General features: G+C 43.9%; 1 long non-coding RNA gene across 2 annotated transcripts in view; it reads left to right on the forward strand.

Moving 5' to 3' along the window:
• Positions 1–4090: 4090 nt before the first annotated feature.
• Positions 4091–21723, forward strand: part of LOC135966083 (uncharacterized) — a 51472-nt gene continuing 33839 nt past the window's right edge. For both annotated transcript variants that reach the window (XR_010579189.1, XR_012420043.1), the window contains exon 1: positions 4091–4192. This is a non-coding gene — a long non-coding RNA (uncharacterized lncRNA). The remainder of the gene's footprint in view (positions 4193–21723) is intronic.

The raw sequence follows: 21723 nt of genomic DNA on the forward strand, positions 1-21723 counted from the left end.
TCCCATTCATTTGAGAAACCTGAGAGCATTTCACTTCAAATAGATATCCCCACTGATTATTCAACATTTTACTTCCAGGCCTGTGTACTAGGAAATATAGGCATTAAGGACACCAAAATAGAGAAAGACCTAGCAAGAGGTCCTTCTCCAATCTTTAATTAAACTTTCCCAATCCCAATGCCACATTTTGTCTTTGTAGTTGTCTGAAATGACGAGTCTCCTTGGCTTTGCCCTTCTGGCCCCATTGGACGTGAGCTGTGATCTCTGCCGGTGTGGTTCATGGGCCTGGACGGAGGACTCACTTCTGCTGGAATTTTCCGATGTATATTTTCACCATTTTAATTGCAAACATATCTTCCTGATCAGGACTTGTGTAGAATATGCTATCAGATTTTCTGGAGATTAACATCCTCACATGATTTTTGTTTGCAAATAGGTCTGCAGCCTGTTTTTTTTTTTTTCTTCCCAGAATTATTTTCAGCATTATGAACAAGTTTCAAAAATCACTTGGTTTTAGTGCTGCATTTAGTACACAAAAATGTCATTGAGCCCCACTATGGTTATGGGAGCCACCCTTATCCACAAAGTCACATTGCTCACAAACTCGCCCAATTTGAGAAATTTCAAAAACTTGCCCCATAAGAGTTATTTTCTGAGGATGACAGGTGAGTTTATTATTATCTTGCGTGTAATGATGGTTCATGGATGTCTACATATGCCAAAACCTATCACGTTGCACATTTTAAATATAGGTGGTTTATTGTGTGTCAGTTATACCTCAATAAAGCTGTTTAATAAAACCTCACTGGATCCAAAAATTCTCTCCCTTTCCCCTACCTGAAATTTAATTGTTTTGTCTCGCCGTCTTTGGCTTCATCAATCACAGTCATTTGGTTCTATCAGTTTTGATGAAGCAAACACGGCTGGGAGAATAAAAATACACCCGACAGATTCTCTCACTCTTGTGCCAATTAAATGAGTTTGCTTACTTTTTTAACCACTGGGATTCAGAGCTGTAAGTAGACAGAACTGGAATTCAGATGAGGAGGGAAAAGAGAGAGAAGTAATTTTGGAACCTAGGAAAGTTTGGAGAATGAGGGGACGGGGTAAAGCCACTGGGTAACCAACCAGGTTCTGGAGAGGAGGACCCAGAGATAAAAGCGTTAAGTGAATTTGTGTCACAGGGCAATGTTGTAACTGATCAAAGAACGGTCCTGTCCTTCTTGTGTTTGTTAGGGTGAATGGTGGATCTGCATCTTGAAGTCAGGCACACACGAACGTGACTACGGGCCCCATTACTGATTAGATGTCTGACCTTTGGCAAATTTCTCAACTGGCCTTAACTTCAATTTCCTTGTGTGTAAAAGGGTATAAGAATCATTATCTCACACAGGTGTTGTGAGGTCCAGACAGGATAATATAAATGAAGAGATTGCCTTGTACAACACGGCTTATGTTTCTCCCCATTCTCTTTTAACTTTTTCTTAAGACATATTTTACATATATATATATTTAAAGCATCATCAAATTTATAAAACAATGTGTATAAATGCGTTTTTTTTCTAATTCTGTAAGTAATCCATTCTAAGCATTTTGAAAAATACAGAATACAAATCCATCAATTGAGGGGGCGGGAATCTCCTTCCATGTGAGTTCTTGTGAGAAAACAAACACGCTAGCATGTAAGTACTCACTGTAACCTGGATAGACCCCTGTTACAGGCAAGGGGCCGTGGAGTGATAGGAGATGGGAAACTGCAGGCATGCGTTTGGCTCACTACCTTGTTACCTTTGGTCAGCTCTGATTTCCTTTCTACTTGTTTTTAGAGATACTGTTGTCTTATTTTAAACACTAGGTAAAATAAAAATTTGAAATACTTTTAGATTGTAACGTTGAAGAATGCTTGCTCAGTGTTGAGAGCGGAGGGTGGATGTACCACATGATCCAAAGCAGCTTTTGCTGTTCTACCGTTTCCTTTTTAATAAGGCCAAACCCAGAGCACCCAATCATACGCTTGACTTGCTGATTTTTTCCCGACCTCCAAGCACAACAGAATTAGCCTGCAAGCCCCAGAGCCTTTGCATTATTGCTCACTCCTCTCCTCTTCCCTCCAGCTCCAGCTCTGTTGCCCAGCTCTGCCTGGTCTCTCTACCTCACACGTCTGCTCCAGCATCTCTGCTCCCCCTCCAGTTGTCACTCTGCTCTGCACACACACAATATTTTCTTTCCTTGCCAACCACTCCACCATCAGTGTGCCGACCAACCACTCCTTTAAATTCCTCAAATTATAGTCACGTTATCAAGAGCTGGAAGAGACTCCAGGGTCTTCTACCTCTAGTGTTGCATTAGTGACTAGTTCAAGTAGACACAGCTAGAGTGCCCTGACTCTGATATCCTTTCTCCCAGCTGCGTGTGGCCTGGAATGCACTGGGAGGATGGGCCAAAGTGGAGCAAGAGATCACTTGCTAAGTGCAGCTGGCCAGGATCCCCTGGCATCACTGACTTTTAAAGCCAGCGGAAGTTCAGGAGCCCCTTAATTTTGGCATCTTGTGTGTCACAAGGAAAAACTCTTCTCTCTAAAGAGTGCATCTGCCTGTGCTTCTCTTAAACCTAAACACCTCCTGTGTACTCCCATAACTGAGGGTCTGTTTCAATCCCTACCCCGTAGCCGTCAGTGTCCTCACAGCCCAGCCAGAGTCCACCGTGCCCCAACTCCCAGACATGCACACGGGACACCGCAGCCACAGACGCGCTCCCTTGTCTGTGATGTAGGTCTTTGCAGATGCTGTGCCCTCTGACTAGAATGCTCTCCACACTTTCCCACTTGGAAAATGTCTGGTCAAACCCTTCTTGGTGATGACTTGCCTATGTCTTGGGCACCTTGCATGTTACCATGAGCCCCTTAAGACCCTAACAATGGTAATAACAATGAAAAAGACAACAGTGGCAACCGACATTTATTGATTATGCCAATAAAGATTCATTATTTTATTTAATCTTCGGAAACAACTTTATTATAAAGCTACTTTTAGGGGTAAGGAAACTGAGCTTTCTAGAGGTTTAGTCATTTACCCAAGGTCACAGCTAAAAAATGGTGGCCTGGGGCTCAAACTTAAGCTTGTCTCATTCCAGAGCCCAAATGTCACTGTGCCTCTCACTACTTATGCTGCCTTGGCAACTGTCTGTGAGCAAGGCTTGCTTCTCAAGCACAGGAGCCCTCGGCATATCCCTAGTGCCTAGAACAGTGCCTGGTATATGCTAAGTGTTCAGTGAGTGAGTGTTGACTAACTGAATCAACAAATAAATTTCAACAGAGCCCTCCCTTCCTCTCCCCCAGTAGTCCTTGAACCAAACCCAGGGACTTGGGTGGAGAGAAGTTCCTCCGTGCCCAGGAGCAGCAGCAGCAGATGGTGCTGCGGGGATATGCTCTCTCTACTCTTGCACCGAGCTGCTCTCTCTCCATCCCCTCTCCTCCTTCTCCGAAGCAGCCCCATGTACTAGGAAGATGGCCAAGTGAGGCCACTAGCCTTCCAGCAGGAAACACCTGGCTGGTCAAAGCCTTTTGCAGTGCTTTGTTTCCACAATTACCTTTTATTTCCCTCTCTCTCTTAGATTTCATGCAAAGCCAACTGGTATTTTTCTTTTAAAAACAGCTGAGAACAACAGATGGAAGGGTAGGGGGAGGTGGAGGCACAGTGAAAGGCAGGAAGGGGGCAAGCAGGGGCTGTGGATGAGGGGGACGTCCTGAAACATGTGAGGTCGGGAAAATGCCAGACAGGTCAGCAGAGGTAGGGAAGGAAAAAAGAGCTGAAAAAACGAGCAGCCACCATATGTGTGCATGCACATGCACGCCGCACTTTCAACATACCATTAAAATAGAGAAAGAAATGTTCTGGTTTCCGTAGCAACAAGGCCTATTGGTGCTTCAGCCAGAGAAACTTATTGGAAAAAAAGGCATTTGCCTGTTAAGGAGTCTGATGAATCGGGAGATAATTATACAGCATTCCACCACCACTAAAGACACACAAATACACTCCAGAAATTATTTTAAAGAGCATAGATTGTCACAAATCCCACAAAGGCAGGGGGTGGGAGTGAGGCAGCAGGCGAGGAAAAAAGGCGACTGGAATGATTCTAGGTGAACACCCAGGGAGGGGGCCCATGCGAGGCGGAGACTGGAACCAGCTCACAGGTCAGTTGTCAGAGGCGAACATGAGGCAGAGCTTGACATGTTTGTATTTGATTCTAAGGGGCCAGAACATTGAGTCCTATCTTCTTTGTCCTTTTAGGAAGTGGGTGGGTGGATCTGTCATGTCTAAACAGTTAGATTCAGTATGAGAGAGTTCGCTGAGAGCAGTGGGATCCGCGCTGTTAGGGCCCTGCTTCTGCAGAGGAATGAGCTGTGTGAATGTCATAGGACATCTGCTCCCCCAGATGGGGTGGAACAGAAGAGGAGAATCTTCAACACTGAGTAGAGGATTGTAGAATCTTCCTTAGGGTGGAAGGAAAGGAGATACACAATTGTATTTCTCATAGCACAGGACACTGGGCTAGGCACATAGCAATTGCTAAATAAAATACCTAGTGAGTGAATGAAAGATCGAATGGATACATGGATGGATAGATGATTATGTGAGTGAATTGATGAATAAATGGATAAAAAAATTGTGAATAACTAGGTTCCTGACTTCTCTCCTCTTGCTCAGCCCTAGGAACTTAATTGCAAATCAGTTTTGTCCTCCAGAAGATGGTCACTGAGTAGTCAGAGGTTCCGTGGTGAAGCTTTTGGATGAGAGTCATGCCCTGCAATTAGCCCCAAGATCTGAGGCTAAAGACGGCCCAGCATCTTCAAGAACCTATCACCTTTGAAGATTCAGAGGTGTTGCACATATTCTCCTTCCCCCTCGTAGATGATACACCTTGTGATAAGCCCTTCCAGTGTTCCACCCTGAATTAGAGGGAAGAGCTTGCCCACTTCATCACAGCACCAGGACCACTTTCTGTAGCTCTTGGGGCTCAGGTGAGCCCTCAACTTCTGTCTGAGGGAGTTTTCCTATCCTCTGATCTCCGAGAGTGCTCCGTGAGCCCCTCGGCTGGCCCTTTCTTCACACAGGCTGTCTAGAATCATGACTTCTTATTTAGTTTTTCCTGTGTGTATGTTGCACCTCTCCCACTACACTATGCTCCTTAGTGGGAGGAGGCACCTGGAGAACCTCTTCAGAGCTGGAGCCATTAGCGGGCCGCATATCGAAGCATTGCATATTTGCAATGCTGACACCAAGGAGAAGGGCATTGATCTGTAGCCTTGAAGAATTGGCTGAAGGCATCAGACTCCACCCTCAGCTAAGATCAGCTCTGTGCCAAGAAGCCCCTTGCACACTAAACACACATACACCACACGCAACATTTTGTGGGTGCTGCTTGGTTGTCTTGCATGGCAGACATGGACTAGAGGGCTGCGTGAACTGATGACAAAGGAAGGGAAGGAGTCAGGGAAAGTCCTGGAGGACTCATCCCCTTGCTACTCATAGGCACTTGATCTATTATTGAACTGAGTCTGTCACAGTCCAGCCCAAAGGGGTCCTACCAGGGAAGGGAACGCAGAACCACAATAGACAGCTTCTTTGTCCTGGAAGTAGAGATGAGGCAGGATTCTCTTTATCACCACAATCTTAGAAGTGCATTTTGCTTATATTTTGTTTTTTGAATAAGGAAAAGAAGGTTCAGAGAGGTTGAGCAAATTGCTCAAGGTTACGCAGCTAACGTATGGACATGGATTGAATTTACACTGTCCCTCTCCAATGTCCAGGCTCTCAACTCTGGTATTATATTGACTGTTTGGACTCAGGCTCACTGAAGGCACTGGAGGAAGCCAAAGTGTGTTTTATTTCCTTGAATGAATGCCTCTTTGAAAACACAGCCTGGTTTGGGAGTATGAAAGAGAAAAAACAGGTCAGAGTTCTTCTGCTACTTAAAATGAAGATGAGGGAAACGGTTCAGAGCAGAGAAAAACTTTTAAGTCTTATTTTGTGTAAGCATCATATTAAACAGATTCCATTCCAACTATAAACAGATTTTCACATTTCCACCTTCCCCCTCCCATTACCCTCCATCAGCCCCCACCATCCCCAACAGATTGTTCCCTTCCTTCCTGTTTATATTATAAGAAAGCAAAATTGGCTTCCCCTTCATTCTCCACCTCCCACCCTGCACCATCTGGGGGTGCAGAGCTCTTACCCCATTTTTTTTTAATACTCCCTCGACTTCCCGTCCAGCGGCCCATTCGCTTTTGAAGCTCTGCAGCGAGTGCCTCCAGCCGCCGCCAGGGGTCGCAGTCGAGCAGCTGACGCCGCCTCTGCGCAGCGAAGTAGGGGCCGCTGGCCGGGAATCGCAAGCCGGTCTCCTGTACATATCATCGCGCAGCGTTAATCAGGCCGCAGCCTCTGCAGTGCTTTGCGAGGGGAGTCAGAGACTAGGGCTGGGAATGAGACCGGGCCTTTTCGGGCCACTAGAGCCGGGCCACCTCAACTCTCCCGCCCTAGGCTGAGAGCACACAGTGCTCAACGAAGTGCAGCGAGGCCAGCCGCTCGCCTGGCCCAGGGTCGAACCTTGCCTCCCAGGATTCCTAAACACACGGGACCTGCGAGTCTGTGGACAGCAGTGCCTGCCAGGCCTGAAGTCATCAGGAATGGCGGGAGGTGGCCTAGAGGGACAGCTCTTGATGTAGATGGGGAGGACACCTCCTCTCCCGCTCCTGCCCTCTTACTGCCCCCAGCCCCTAGAAGCCAAGTGGCAGCTCTGTCCCTGCACACCCGTGGGCACTCCCCAGACCCCTGCCAGTTCTCAGGCCACCCTCAGACAGATTTGGCTAAACCTCCCATGGTCTTCTCATGTGCCTGGAAAGCCAGGCCTCTGCCAGAAGCTTATCAGATGGGAGGCAGAGCAGGGGAGGGCCAGCACGCGCTTCCTCTAGCATGAATTTTTCAGCATTACATTTTCATCTCTCTGCCCTATTTCTCTCAATTCTCATCTCTGAAAAGAGCAGCGCAGTTCCCTCCCACTGCTCTTTTTAGAGATGGATCTACTTCTTCAGATTTGATGCAATTACTGGGCAACAAAGATGGAGGCACTGGGGGAAGAAAGGAGGAGCGGGAACAGAGAGGAGAGGAAGGGGCCTGTCAGCCCAGATGCCTGCAGGTGCGCCCAAGAGAAGCTGTGGCTCTGAGATGCTTGCCACTCTTGGGCAACACTGTTGAGCTCTTTTACTCAAACTGTTGAAGTGAAACACCAGGGGCCCATGATGCACCTCCATTTTTTCTTCCTCTTTCTCCGTTTGCCTCTCCCTTTCATCCCTCCTTCCCTCCTTTCCTTTCTTCCTTCCTTAGAGACAGACACAGGCACACATATAGACATGCCTATGCATGTGCTTATAATACAAGTCATACTTGGATCTTTTGTAACAAGTTCTAAAGGCATAAGGCACCATGGGGTGGGGGAGAGATCTGATCAGTTTCTTGAAGTAAGTGGGATTTGAGTTGGATCTTGAAGAATGGGTAGGACTTCTGCAAGAGGGAGGAAGACAGGCCACTGAGAGAGAAAAGCTTGAACAAAGACATAAAAGTGACAGATGCCACAGCAGTTGGAGAGAGCCATGAGTAGGCTGCAGTGGCTCCATAGAAGGTAGAGGGGAAGAGGATGCTTTGAGCATAAGCCTGCAGAAGTTGGACCAGAAAATGGAGAACCCTAGAGCCCAAATGAGGAGTTAGTGCATTGGTCTGTAGACTGTGAAGCCCATCAAAGTTTTCATGGCACAACAAATCTATGGTTGTATTAGTTCATTCTCACACTGCTATAAAGACATACCTGGGACTGGAAAATTCATAATGAAAAGAGGTTTAATTGGCTCACTGTTCTGCTGGCTGTACAGGCTTCTGCTTCTGGGAAGACCTCAGGAAGCTTACAGTCATGGTAGACGGCAAAGGGGAAGCAGGCATATCTTCATATGGCCGTCAGGAAATAAAAAGCAGGGTGGGGAGCTGGGGGAGTGGTGCTATACACCATTAAACAAGCAGATCTTGGGAGAAGTCTATCACAAGGACCACAAGAGGGAAGTCTGCCTCCGTGATCCAATCACCTCCCACAAGGCCCCTCCTCCAACACTGAGGATTAATTACAATGAGATTTGGGTGGGAACACAGATTCAAATCATATCAGTGGTTTAGGGATATTTCTCCAAAGGATGGGTAGATAAGGGATTGAGGTGCTGGGGGTTGGCAGCTGGGCATGGAAGGTTTCGGGGGCTGTTGTGGTAGTACAGATGGAGACAGTCAGGGCCTGACCTGAGGCTGCCGCACTGGAGCAGAGAGTGTGAGACACCATGAGGAGAGGCTTCACACTTGCTCCTCAACACCCTCTTCCCACCTCTGCCCCGTCTATCACTCCCCATCACAGCTGATGATCTCCTATCACTCTTCACTGAAAAATGGGAATGATTGGAGGAGAACTCTCTTTTCTTCCATCCACCTGGTCTACACATGAACCTGTGTGTACCCATTTTCTCTTTTCCTCCTCTTAGAATGGAAAATAATTCCCTTTCTTCCTGTTTATATTATAAGAAAGCAAAACTGGCTTTCCTCTACTCTGCCTTTCTCAAGGACTTTTCTTCTCATTACTCCTTTTCTCTCCTGCATCATCAGTCCCTCCCTCTTTAATGTTCATTCTTACCACCACAGAAACATGCTCTATCATTCTGCAGCTTCACAAAAGTCTCCAATACTACATCCCTCTCTACCTAGAGCCTCATCTGTAATAAAACTTTTCCAAAGTCTACACATAGTGCTTCTATCTCTTCACCTACAAACTGCTCTTCAGTTTGCTCCGATCTGGCTCATTACATTACTTTACCAAAATTACCCTTCAATCTCCATCATCCTAAATCCAGCAGGTAGTTTTCTGGCCTTATATTGGTTCTTTCAATCATATTTAGCGTACTTGACCCCACTGTCCTCTGTGAAACACTCTTTTTCTTAGTTTCATGACATCATAACTGCCTGTATTTTTTCTGTATCAGTGACCTCTGCTTCTCATACAGCTCTAGTGGCTTCTGCTTTTGGAGAAGAGGTACAAATACTGAAGTGCCCCAGGACCTTGTCACGGGCTCCCTTTTCTTCCTTTCTCTTCCTGTCTCATCTACTCTCTTCTCTTCATTGATGTACTCCCATGGCACAAATACTGTCTCTCCAGTGATGCCTCCAAATGGATCCCCATCTCAGAGCCCTCCCCAGGGAGGCCCAGGCTCTTACATCCAACTATCAAATTGACGTCTCCACCAGCTTGTCTCATTGGAATCTTAAATTTAGCATATCTAAAACAAAACTCTTAATTCTCTTCTGTACCCAACTGCCAGCTGGTTGTGTTCCTCTCTCTATGTCCCCAATTCAAGAAATGGCATTATCATCCACCTAGTTGCTTACACCAGAACTCCTGAGTCATCCTTGATTCCTCCCTTTTCCTCATCTGTATATCCCATCCATCAGAAGTTCTATCAGGTTTACTTCCAATATAGATCTCAAATTGGCCCATTTCTCACCATGATCACTGCCATCCTGTAGTTTAAGCTGCCATGATCTCTTACGTGGCCTGGTGCAAAAGCTTTGAACTTGTCTCTCTGCTCTGCCTCTTGCCCCTTTCTCCCCATAATTCATTCTTCATGCATCAGTGAAAATGAACTTACAAAAGCATAAATCAGGTCAGATCCTTCCTCTGCTTAAATGCTCTTCTTTGATTTCCCATCACACTTAGAATAAAATCCAAAGGCTTTGAATGGCCTCCAAGGCTTTCCACAATGTGGCCTCTGCCCCTACTTCATCCTCACCTAGTTATGATCACTTCCTTCTCAGTATGCTTTATCCACAAAGGTCTCATTGCTGGTCCTTGAACATGGGAAGCTTTTTCTCTATATATGGCCTTTGCATCTCCTAACCCATGGACCTGGATTGTTTGCTCTTTCCCTTTTTATAAGGGTCTTTTTATAAGAGACTCCCTTCTCATCCTATAGAGATGCCTTTTCTGCTCATCCTCATGCTCCCAGCTTTCCCACATCACCTTGCTTACCTCCTTCATGACATTGCTCACACTCTGCAACACAGAAACTTATCTGTCATCTATTGTCTGTCTCCTGAGAATAAGAAACTTGTCTTTCTTGCTCACTCCAATATTCTCAGCACCAAGCAAAGCCCCTGGCTGTGAATTAGTAGTGTTATACATTGGGTAGAAATGACAGAATCTGGTGAGTTATCTTGTATATAAAGCAGAGTGATGGAGAAGGGAGGAATTTCATTAGGGATGTGAGTGAAGAACTCAAAGAATGCAAATACAATTCCAGTGAGAAGAGGCAAAGGATAAAGTACAAGCTTTGGGTTGGGGAGGTGGGTAAGGTGCTGATTTTATGATGGGTTTGTGATGCCTATCGGACTTTCAGCTGTTAGATGGAGATGTAGGCCTGTAGCTTGGGAAACAAGTTAGGGCTGGAGATAAAGATTTGGAAAACACTGGCTTAGTCTATTTTGTATTGCTATAGCAGAATACTATACACTGAGTAATTTATGAGGAACAGACATTTAGTAGCTCACAGTTCTAGGGACTGGGAAGTCTAATATGAAGGTGCAGGCAGGATTGGCGATTCCGATTCCAAGAGAGCACCTTGAACATTGTGCCCTCTGGAGGGGAGGAAGCCTTCACCTTCACATGGCAGGGGGGTGAAGAGACAAAAGGGGACCAAATTCACCTTTTGATAACACCATGAATCCTACTCATGAGGTCAGAGCCCTCATGACCTTATCACCTCTTAAAGGCCCCAGCTTTTAGAACTGCATTTCAATCTCAACATGAGCTTTGGGGTGACAAACATTCAACCATAGCAACACCTTTGCCAAAATGGTAATGGAAGCACCGGGAAAGCATTGGATGAGATAATTGTGGTGGGCCAGGCAGCATGAGGGCAGAAGAGAGACTAAGCATCATGTATACTTATAGTGAAGGACAAGAAAGGGGAGGGGCCTGTGAAGACTGAGGCAGCAGGGAACCATGAGGATGAAGTGTCACTGAAGCTTAGAAAATGTGAGATTTTAAGAAAAAGTGGTGCAGGTTGAGTATCCCTTATCTCAAATGCTTGGGACCAGAAGTATTACAGATTTTGAGGGTTTTTTTTTGATTTTAGAGTATCTGCATTATATTTATGAGTTGATCAGACCAAATCCAAAAATCCAAAATCTGAAATGCTCTCATGAGTATTTCCTTTGAACATCATGTTGGTGATAAAAAAGTTTTGGATTTTGGAGCATTTGGATTTCAGATGTTTGGATTATAGGATGCTTAACTTGTAGAACAAATTCAGTTCAGTCCAACAAATATTTCTTGTGCCGTCCCTCTGTGCCAGGCTACATACTTTTTATGGAACTACAAATATAAATAAGCTCTCATCTTTTCTGGAGGAAGAGGGGAGGAGTTATAGTCTGTTAGGGGAAATAGATATGTGAAAACATTTATGTAAATAAAAATATGATTCACACAAACCAGCACTATGTACTTTATAAGAGTACATCCAGATATAAAGATAATATGTCAAATGTGTTAACGAAGTTTCCTGTTGGGGAGAACAGGAGTGGAAAATGGAGATAAAAAGAAGTCAATACATAAACAAAGCAAAATGGGGGTCTCAACCAAGCAAGGATGTAATAGTGCCATGAATGGAAGCTTCTGATGATTCAGCCATCTGCCCACTCTGGTAGATCCTTGCAGCATTTTCTTTAATATCAAAAATGTTTTATTTTTACTATAAAGTGCCAAATATTTATGGTAAAATCTTCAAATGGTAGAGAATGTATAAGTAAGAAAGCATACATCACTTGGGATCCTACCTCCCAGAAATAACCTATGCTAATATTTTTGCCATCATTCTTTCTTATAGTCCTTTCTGTGTGTATACCTGCATGGCTATTTTTGGCACTTACAGTTATTTAAAAATGGCTAGTGGTTTTTTTTCAAACCACCTAGGAGTAGTTCTTCTTTTTCTGAGAAGAGCAACTTGCACATCTCCTTTTAGATAATGGATGGAAGGCTAATGTTCATCTGTTGTAGGAGAAAAGCATAATAGAACATGTTTTGGTTTCAAAAGAGCCTAAAGCTTAGACACTGGGGTTGGTGAAATTAAATGGTGAACTCCCTCAGTGTCCTTTTGCCTCCGATAATTTACAAAGAAGTCAAAGAGCCTTGCAGAAAAAGGGGGCCAACATTCCTTTTACTTGAAGTCCAAGGTTGTTAGTACAGGTCTAAGAGACTGATGGAAGCCCAGGTGGTGGAGAAAGAAGGAAGAGAAGTGTCCTGGCCAGACTCACTGATGGCATTCAGGAAGGGCTGGAACCCTCACTACCCTTATTCTCTGGACTATAATAACATGTTGGGCAAAGGTTTTATGTGAGTGTACAATAAAAATATTGTGTCCAAAGAGCTTTGACATTGAAGCCCAGGTCTGCTTAGCATGAAGTACAAGCAGCTGAGCAGAACTCTGGGAAAGACTTATCACCTCCTTTCCATCCCAGAGAAACTGCAGACAGCATGAAAATAGCTATCAGCCTGAATTACTTCTTTGCTTCTTGTGGTGAGCAGGGATTTGGCTACTGAGTGCTGCCTGCAGTGTGCAGGCCCTGAGAAAGGATTCATGGACCTCCTCCCGATGCAAAGGCATTGAGCGATGGTGACAGAAGCTATAGCTGCAGGATTGGACATTTGGCACATTCACCAAACTTTCCATTTTCATTTATCTCTTTCTTAGACAGGAAAATAGTACCACTCAGTAAGAACCTACCTTTGGGACTTTTGAAGGGAGTCACCTGGGAAGAAGGATGAATTGCTAAGACTGAGGAAGTGAGAGTTTAAAGCCATTTATTTTTTACTGTATTACAAAGCCATGGTAATCAAACCAGTATGATACTGGCACAGACCACGTAGACCAGTGGAACAGAACAGAGAGCCCAGAAACAAACCCAAACATACACAGTCAACTAATTTTTGACAGGGGCACCAAGAGAGCACAATGGGTAAAATAATCTCTTTAATAAATGATGCTGGGAAAACTGGCTTGATACATGTAAGTGAATGGAATTAGGACTCTTATCTCATACACAAAAATCAGCTCAAAATGGGGAAAAGACCTAACTGTAAGACCAGAAACTATAAAACTCCTAGAAGAAAAGAAAATCATGGAAAATCTGGACATCGGCCATGGCAATGATTTTTTGGGTATTACACCAAAATCTTAGGCCACAAAAGCAAAAATAAATGAATGGAACAGCACCAAACTAAAAATCTTCTGCACAGCTAAGTACACAATCAACAAAATGAAACGGCAGCCTACAGGTTAGGAAAAAATATTTGCAAAATATGTATCTGATAAGGGGTTAATATCTACAATTTATAAAGAGCTCATATAGCCTAATAATACAAAAACAAATAACCTGATTAAAAAATGAGCAAAAAACCTGGATAGGCATTTCTTCAAAGAATACATGAAAATGGCCAACACACATATAAAAAGGTGGTCAACTTTCAGGGAAATGGAAATCAAAACCACTGTGAGATATCACCTGACATCTGTTAGGATGGCTGTTATCAAAAAGTGAAACAATAATAAATTTGGTGGGGGTATGAAGAAAGGGACTCATATACACTGTTGAGGGGAATGTAGATTGGTGCAGCCATTATGGGAAACAGTATGGAGTTTCATAAATAAATTAATAATAGAACTACCATATGACTCAGCAATCCCTCTTCTGGGTATATATCCAAAGGAGATGAAATCAACACCTTGTAAAGATATCTGCACTCTCATGTTCACTCTAGCCTTATTCACAATAGCCATAGATATGGAAACAACCAAAGAGCCTGTCAGTGAATAAGTGAATAAAAAATTGTGGTATATACATACAATGGAATATTATTCAGTCCTAAAAAGGAATAAGATTTTGCTACTTGTTACAACCTGGAAGAGCCTGAAGGACATTATAGTAAATGAAATAAGCCAGATACAGAAACAAAAATATTGTATGATCTCATTTATATGTGAAATCTAATATATGTATATATATAAAGAGAGAGAGATCGATAATAAAGCAGTGGTTACTGGGCATGTGGGGAGAGTCAATGGGGAGATGGAAGTCAGAGGACACAATGTAGAAGATCTGGGATGAACAAATCTAGAGATTTGATTTATAGCATGAGGACTGTTGGTAACAAATTTGTACTGTTTTTGGGATTCTTGCTAGGTGAGTAGATTCTAGCTGCTCTTGTCACACACATATGGGTAACTATGTGAACTGATGAATATATTAATTTGTTTCACTATATTAATTTTCAAAAATCATATATATTTTATAACATGTTGTATACCTTAAATATATGCAATAAAATTTATTTTAAAAAGTGAAATGTAACTTGATATTTACCTCAAATTGGTAAGGTAAAATAGAACTCTGTGTGTGTGTATTTGTATGTGTATGTATGTATGCATGTATGTGTATGTGTCTATATGTATGTATGTATGTCTATGTGCATGTGTATGTGTATGTATGCATGGATGCATGTGCGTACATGTGTATATGTGTGTGTATGTGTGTGTGTATGTATGCATGCATGCATGTGTGTGCATGTGTATATGTGTGTGTGTATGTGTGTGTATGTATGCATGCATGTGTGCATGTGTATATGTGTGTGTATTTGTATGTGCATGTATGCATGTATGTGTATGTGTGTACATGTATGTATGTCTATGTGCATGTGTATGTATGTATGCATGCATGTGTGTGCATGTGTGTATATATGTGTGTATTTGTATGTGTATGTATGCATGCATGTATGTGTGTGTATATGTATGTATATGTGCATGTGTATGTATGCATGCATGCATGTGTGTGCATGTGTATATGTGTGTGTGTATGTGTATGTGTGTGTATGTATGTATATACATGTATATTTGTCTGTACTGCTAGGGCCACAGAGGAGAATAAGACAGAAAGTTTATTTTCTGTACCCTAGAAGTTTATATTTTAGTAGGACAGTACATAAATGTGTGGTAAGGAATTTGGTTTCACCCAAAAAAGGTCTGGGCTTGGTTTTGGCTCCTTGGAGGTAGCCTCTAGATCCTTGGCATTTCCCTTGTGTTAGGAATGTTTTTGTTATTTGTGGCAGACCCGCAGACCCCATCTGGTAGTTTTGCTTACCAGGGGGCTCAGGGTGGGCTGCTCAGGCCACATGATATCAGCTTCACTCCTGGGAGAGTGGGGTCCGAGAGCTGTGGATTGAGTGCTGCCATGTGGACAATGACTCAGTCGATCACGCACACAGAATGAAGCCCCCATAAAAACCCTGGACTCCAAAGCTTGGGTGGGTTTCCTTGGGCGGCAGTACTCCACGTGTGGTGTCACATATTGTGGCTGGGACGAGCAACACCAGCCGTGACTCCATGGGAAGGGAATGGCCAGAAGCTCCAGGGTGGGCTCTGCCCATATCTCCCTGGGCATTGACTCCCTTGATTGTTCGAGCTTGTATCCCTCCCCTGGAATAAACGTGACAATGAGTATAATTGATTTCAGTGAGTTCTGTGACTCTTTCTAGTAAGTTATAGAATCTGAGGGTGGTTTTGGGGATCCTTCAACTTGTAGTTGTTATCATAAGTATTGGGCAGACCCAGTAACCTGAAGGATGACTTCCTAAACCCTGCAGTTCAGCTAACTTCAGGTGATAGATAATCAAAAAACCAAATACATAGAAAAGTTATTAATGCTTTCAGAGAGTGATAAGTTCCTAAAGAAATTAAAACTGAATGTCATGAAAGAGAATGACGGGGTGGGACTGTGTGGAACAGAGTTGTTGGGGCCTCAAGCTGAATCTTCAATGACAGGCAATGTCCGCCAGACAAACATCTGGGGACACAAATGGTTTGTGAGGTGGGAAAAAGCTAGGTGTTTTCAAGAAACAGGAAAACAGTTCAATGTGCATGGAGTGAGGCAGAAACAGAGGAGGAGTCAGAGAGGTGAGCGGGGTCCTATCCTATAGGGCTCTGCAGGCCGAGTCTGGCCTTTGTGTTTTGTTAAGTACAATTGGAGATTCACTGGAGGATTTAGGCAGGTGAGTGATATGACCTACTTATCCTTCTGTATGCACATACATAGTTTTGCATAAAAGGGGCCATACAATCCATACTATTCTGTAGCTTGCTACTTTTACATACAGGAGTATGCAATATCCAGCCATATTTGTTTTGCATAAGATGTGTAATGGCATATATTTACAAAGGGGCTATGGGAGCATGGAGGGGTGGGGTACTTCCAGCCTTAGGGAGCCATGGGCACTTTCCTGGAAGACTATGCCCAAGCCAGGTCACAGAAGATGAGAGGTAGCTGGCCTGGTGAAGAAAGCAGTGAAGGGAATCTCAGGCAGTGGGGTACCTAGTATAGGTACAGGGGCAGAAACAGAGGAGAGGGCATGGGTAAGTGGTCACCTGTGTGGAATGCTGTAGAAAGATTATTAGAGGGGATGATCAGCAATCTTTAAAAGTTCAGCTTCAGGAGAGTTGGAAGGATATGACTTAAACAGGCGTTGTTGGGTAGCAGGGACAGAAGCCACTCAAAAGAGGACAGCTGGTTATTTTAGAGATACCACAGACAGCCTGATGGTTATCCAAGAGCAGAATATGTTGGGATGGGAGCTGGACAGTCAGCAAGTAAAGCCACTCCCTGTTTTCTACAATGAGAATCTGACTGGGTGAGTCCAATCCACCACTGGACATGTCCACTATACTCTTATCAGCTTGGGCAGGTTAGCAATTTCCAAGAAAGGAATAGGGGTTGGGCAGGTTTCCCAAGTATGTTTTCTGCAGCTGTTCTAATGATGAAGGATGCAGACTCCAGAGCCAGAGTGCTCGCATCAGAACCCCAATCTATCACCTGCCAGCTGTGTCATCTTGGGCTAATAACTTAACCACTCTGTGCTCAGTTTCCTCTACTGAAATGTGAGGATGCCAATGATAGTGTTTACCAGGCAATATTGTTGTGAAGATTCAATGAGTTAGTATATAATATGTAAGTACTTAGAATAATACCAGACAGAAAAGTGTCCCCTATTATTTTTGTTAGGGCCTGATGAAAGAATGGGAAAATTGGGGAAAAAGTGTAAAGAAGTTAGACAGTGAGGGAAAGGAGAAGGATGCAGTAGTAGTTTCATAGAAAATCAGCAGGAACGCGGGGAATGTATCAGGACACAGGAAGTATGAATGGCTTTATCGATTCAGGGCGCAGAGCCAGGAATGATGCCACATGCGTGAGAGAGAATGGAAACTGACAGGGTCCATCAACAACAGAAACAGAGAAGGAGCGAAGAGTGGTGGGGATGCAGAGGGGCATTGGAGGGGAGAAAATTAGAATCTGCTGACCCTGCTTACTGCCATAAAGGAGCTGGCAGGGCCTGCTGCCAAGAATGAAGGTCAAAAGCATGTTTGGGGGATTAAGGGAATCAGGAAAGCTTCAGAATAATTTAGATGCTCCTCCTCCATGAAATTACAAAAACAAAATCTCAGTGGCATAATGAGTTCCTCTCTTCTCCGTGCCCCCAACAGCAAACTCCAATGCACACCTCTTTTACAGCGCCGGTCACATTTCAGTGTAGTGATTTGTCTATCTGACCCACCTTCTTGAATGCCATCTTTATGAGGTCACAGACCTTAGTGGGGTGCAGCATATTTCCCTTTGCTCTAAGTGTAAATTAGAAAAAGGACCTTCTCTGGATGAAGGCAACTCAGAGGAAGGGGCACCTTTTCATAATCTGTACAAAAGTGCTATCTGCTTGCCATGTTCCTCTTCTGTGAAATTAAAAAAAAAAAAATCATAGGCAAACAGTGCCTTGGGCCAGATGCAAGGACTGGTGAGTGAGTTTCATCTCTTTCCTTTCTTTGGCTGGGATCCCTTCTCTGTGCATGGCCTGCACAACCAGGCTCTGGTCCTGGATATTTCCATTTCCCTGGTGTGTTGGATAGCACCTAGTGCAGAGTAGATGCTCAAAAGAACTGCTGAATAAGCAAACAAATTATGTTGATAAGGTGAATTATGTATAGGACCTACTAGGAATGGGAAGAAGGAATCATTAATTGCTGGACACATTCTAAGCATCGAAAACACGTTTGTTGAATGAATGGGTATGTATAAAAATGATGTTGATCACTCCACTGAGGTTAGGAAGAATGTATGTACTTCCACTCAAGGCTTCCTGATTTTGGATTTACATGAGCAAGATGAATCATCTGATGTAAAGAGGCTGCAAAAATTACTGGTTGGATTAATCCAGGGTTTGGATTGGCAGAGTGGTTTAGAGGAGGATCCAAGGCATACTTTTTTTCTGGAGGTCCTCAAAACCTCTGTAGTTGATGCCAGAAGGGGTCTCTTAAGGATTTTTCTTCAAGACTTTGCAAAATCCTAAATCTGGCATCTTCTGGAGGAATAGCCTACTAGGTTCTGAGGTGCCTTGGGGTCACTCTGGGTACCAGGTGACCATCATCTCATGCTGGTTTGCAGGCAAATTGGGGGCACAGAGCACCAATTCTTCCCTGTGCTAGCTTCTGCCCAGCCCAAATAACTGACCATCATTTAATGTAGTGTGTTATATGGTAAAGTTCTCAAGCTTTAGAGTGGATCTGAATTACCTGAAGAGACTTGATTGCTGGGCCTCAGCCATAGAATTTCTGATTTAGTCAGCTTGAGGAATCTGAACTTTCTTGTTGTTGTTGTTGTTGTTGTTGTTTTTTCAGGAGACAAGATCTCTCTCTCAGACTGGAGTGCAATGGCATGATGACAACCCACTTCAGCCCCAAACTTCTGGGCTCAAGTGATCCTTCTTTCTCAGCCTCCCAAGTAGCTGGGACTACAGGTGTGTGTCACTGCACCCAGTTAATTTAATTTAATTTTTTGTTTTGTTGTACAGACACAGTCTTGCTATTTTGCTGGGACTGGTCTGAAACTCCTGGCCTCAAATGATTCTCCTGCTTCTAACTCCAAAAGTGCTGAAATTACAGGCTTGGGTTACCACGCCCAACCAGAACGTGAACTGATAACAGTTTCCCAGGTGAGGCTGCTGCTGTCTGTTCCTAGACCACACTTTGTGTAGAGTTGTCTTTCTTTGCATCTTCCACCCAGCGTTGCTTAATGGAGAGTGATCTGTCCCAGCAAGGCCCACATCCTCTACTTTCCACCCAGGCTTTCCTCTGACCCCTCTGGTCCTTGTTCACCACAGTCTGGCAACTGTGGGCTTTACAGTGGGAGGAAATATGGAGGATCCGCTACGGAAAATGCAGAGGTATGGTGCCTTTTCACTTGGTTGGGTCAATTCAGCTCAGGGGACTCAGAGCATTCTTCCACCTCTGTTGGCAAAAGTCAGGGCACAGCCTTGCTTCTCCTCAAAGAACTTTCCTGCTGGGGGGCGCCCAGGTCTGTGGCTCTGGCCACCATTGATCGTGCAGCTCTCGTTTTCACCCACATAGTATAGTAGAGGACCCCAAATGCCTAAGAAAACGCCCTGGCCTCCCCTTGTACCACTGCTTCGTGTGTCTTGGCTCAGTTCCGGGTTCTGCCCCTGCTTCCTCTCAGCCAGTCCCAGCAGACACGGCCCAGGCAGTCCTCCACGCCCGAGGGATCTGGAGTTGCTGTCTCTGGCAGTCCACTATTTTCCAGTTACTTATGGACTCATTTCCTCAGTTTGAACATCCCCCGAGGGCAAGGACCTCAGGTTGTTGTACTTTGAGTGTCTCCCTCCCGCTGTGATATCTAGCCCCGTGTTGTGGGGGTACACAGTGGGGCCCAATAAATAATTGCTCTCCAAATGTGGAAAAGAAGGTCTCAGGCTTACTCCACTTAGACACAGCTCACGTGGTCTTCATTTATGATATACCTTTCACAGCACACCCTTGCATTTCCCAGCTAGCTCCCAGAGACTTCCTTACTTCTTCAGGAAGTTCTTGCAATTTGAAAATTAGAAGATATCAACTCCAGCTTCTAATCAGGGGTTTGTCCCCCAACATGATAATCATTGTTTGGGGAAATCTTTTTACTGGTGTTCTGCTTGATATAGGCCTTCTTCACCCTGGGTGCTCTGGTCCAGGAGAACTTGAATGGAATGCTGAAATGCTTCAGACTGTGAGTCAGGGAAGGAAGTTTTTGATGATTGGCAACCGGGTAAAGACTACTGTGAACTGAGAAAAATACATCTCTGCATTTTTGTGCTTCAGTTTTATTTTACTTTTTATTTTTTTGAGACAGAGTCCCACTCTGTAGCCCAGGCTGGAGTGCAGTGGCACAATCTTGGCTCACTGTAATGAACCAAGACATTCTTTGTCCCCCGGGTTCAAGTGATTCTCGTGCCTTGTACTCCTGAGTAGCTGGGACTACAGGCGCTCACCACCAGGCCCGGCTAATTTTTGTACTTTTAGTAGAGACAGGGTTTCGCCATGTTGGCCAGGCTGGTCTCCAACTCTTGACCTCAAGTGATCCACCTGCCTCAGCCTCCCAGAGTTCTGGGATTATAGGTGTGAGCCATTGTGCCCGGCCTGTGCTTTAATTTTATATCTTTGTACTTCATCAGTGAAATTGGATAATGACATCTGCAGAACTTGTCTACTATATGTGTGATTTTAAAATTTCTAAAATTATGAAAATTCTTTGAAAAGTGAAAGATAAGTTGCAAATACAATGTATTCTTATTTCTACCTGCATACAGGTTCTAAGTCTTCAGTTCTGGCATGGTATGTCTTAACTACTGAGGACTACCTGTGGGCCATTATGTGTGTGAAATATACTTTTAAATAGAATGTATACCTGTATATCTATTTTTATGCCAACAGAGTTTTTTTTTTTTTTTTTTTTTTTTTTTTTTTTTTTAAAGGTCTGTCCATGGCAAGTACATGTCAGGGATCTCATGCTGACTTATTTAGATGTCTATGTTTAATGAGGTGAACTTAAAGCCTGCCCCTGAACATAACTGGCTAAATTGTACACATAGTTATTAAATACAATTATACTTACAGATTCACATACACTATAGGTTACATCCTGCCCCCTCTGAACGCAGCAGGCACATTTTGCCAATGTCTGATTTAATAGCTTCCTAGGGAGGTGTTAGTTTTATTCCTCCATCCTTAGCATTTTGGAAGCATTTTTTTAGTGCTTTAGCCTTTGATTTTGGATTAATCTCCATAAACTGGCACTAACTATTATAACTCGACTTCTCAGAGACCTGCTTATATATCCTCTCTTATGAAAGATGATCATTGGCCTAGCCCAAGAGGGTCCCTATGCTTTGGTGGTAGCTGTCATTCTAGGAAAAGGTCACCGAGACTGAGTCCCCCTGGGAAAAGTAAAACTTTGCATTTCAAACATTCCTGGGAAACTCAAGCATGCTGCTGCTGACTAAAAAGCAATAGAGGCTTATTATAAGTGGAGGAGATCCTATTTCACAAACTGATTGTACTCGACATGAGAAGTGTAGGCCAGACCTTGATCCCGATTAATGAAATTGCCAATTGCTATTTACAGACATTATCCCCGTACCTCTGATAGGATTGTAAAACCTCTTTCATTCAGGCTCCATTAATTTAGAGTTTGGGTTCTTACGGAGAGGGTCATCCTT

The sequence above is a fragment of the Macaca fascicularis genome, chromosome 11, assembly GCF_037993035.2.
Source record: "Macaca fascicularis isolate 582-1 chromosome 11, T2T-MFA8v1.1".
Taxonomy (NCBI): Eukaryota; Metazoa; Chordata; class Mammalia; order Primates; family Cercopithecidae; genus Macaca; species Macaca fascicularis.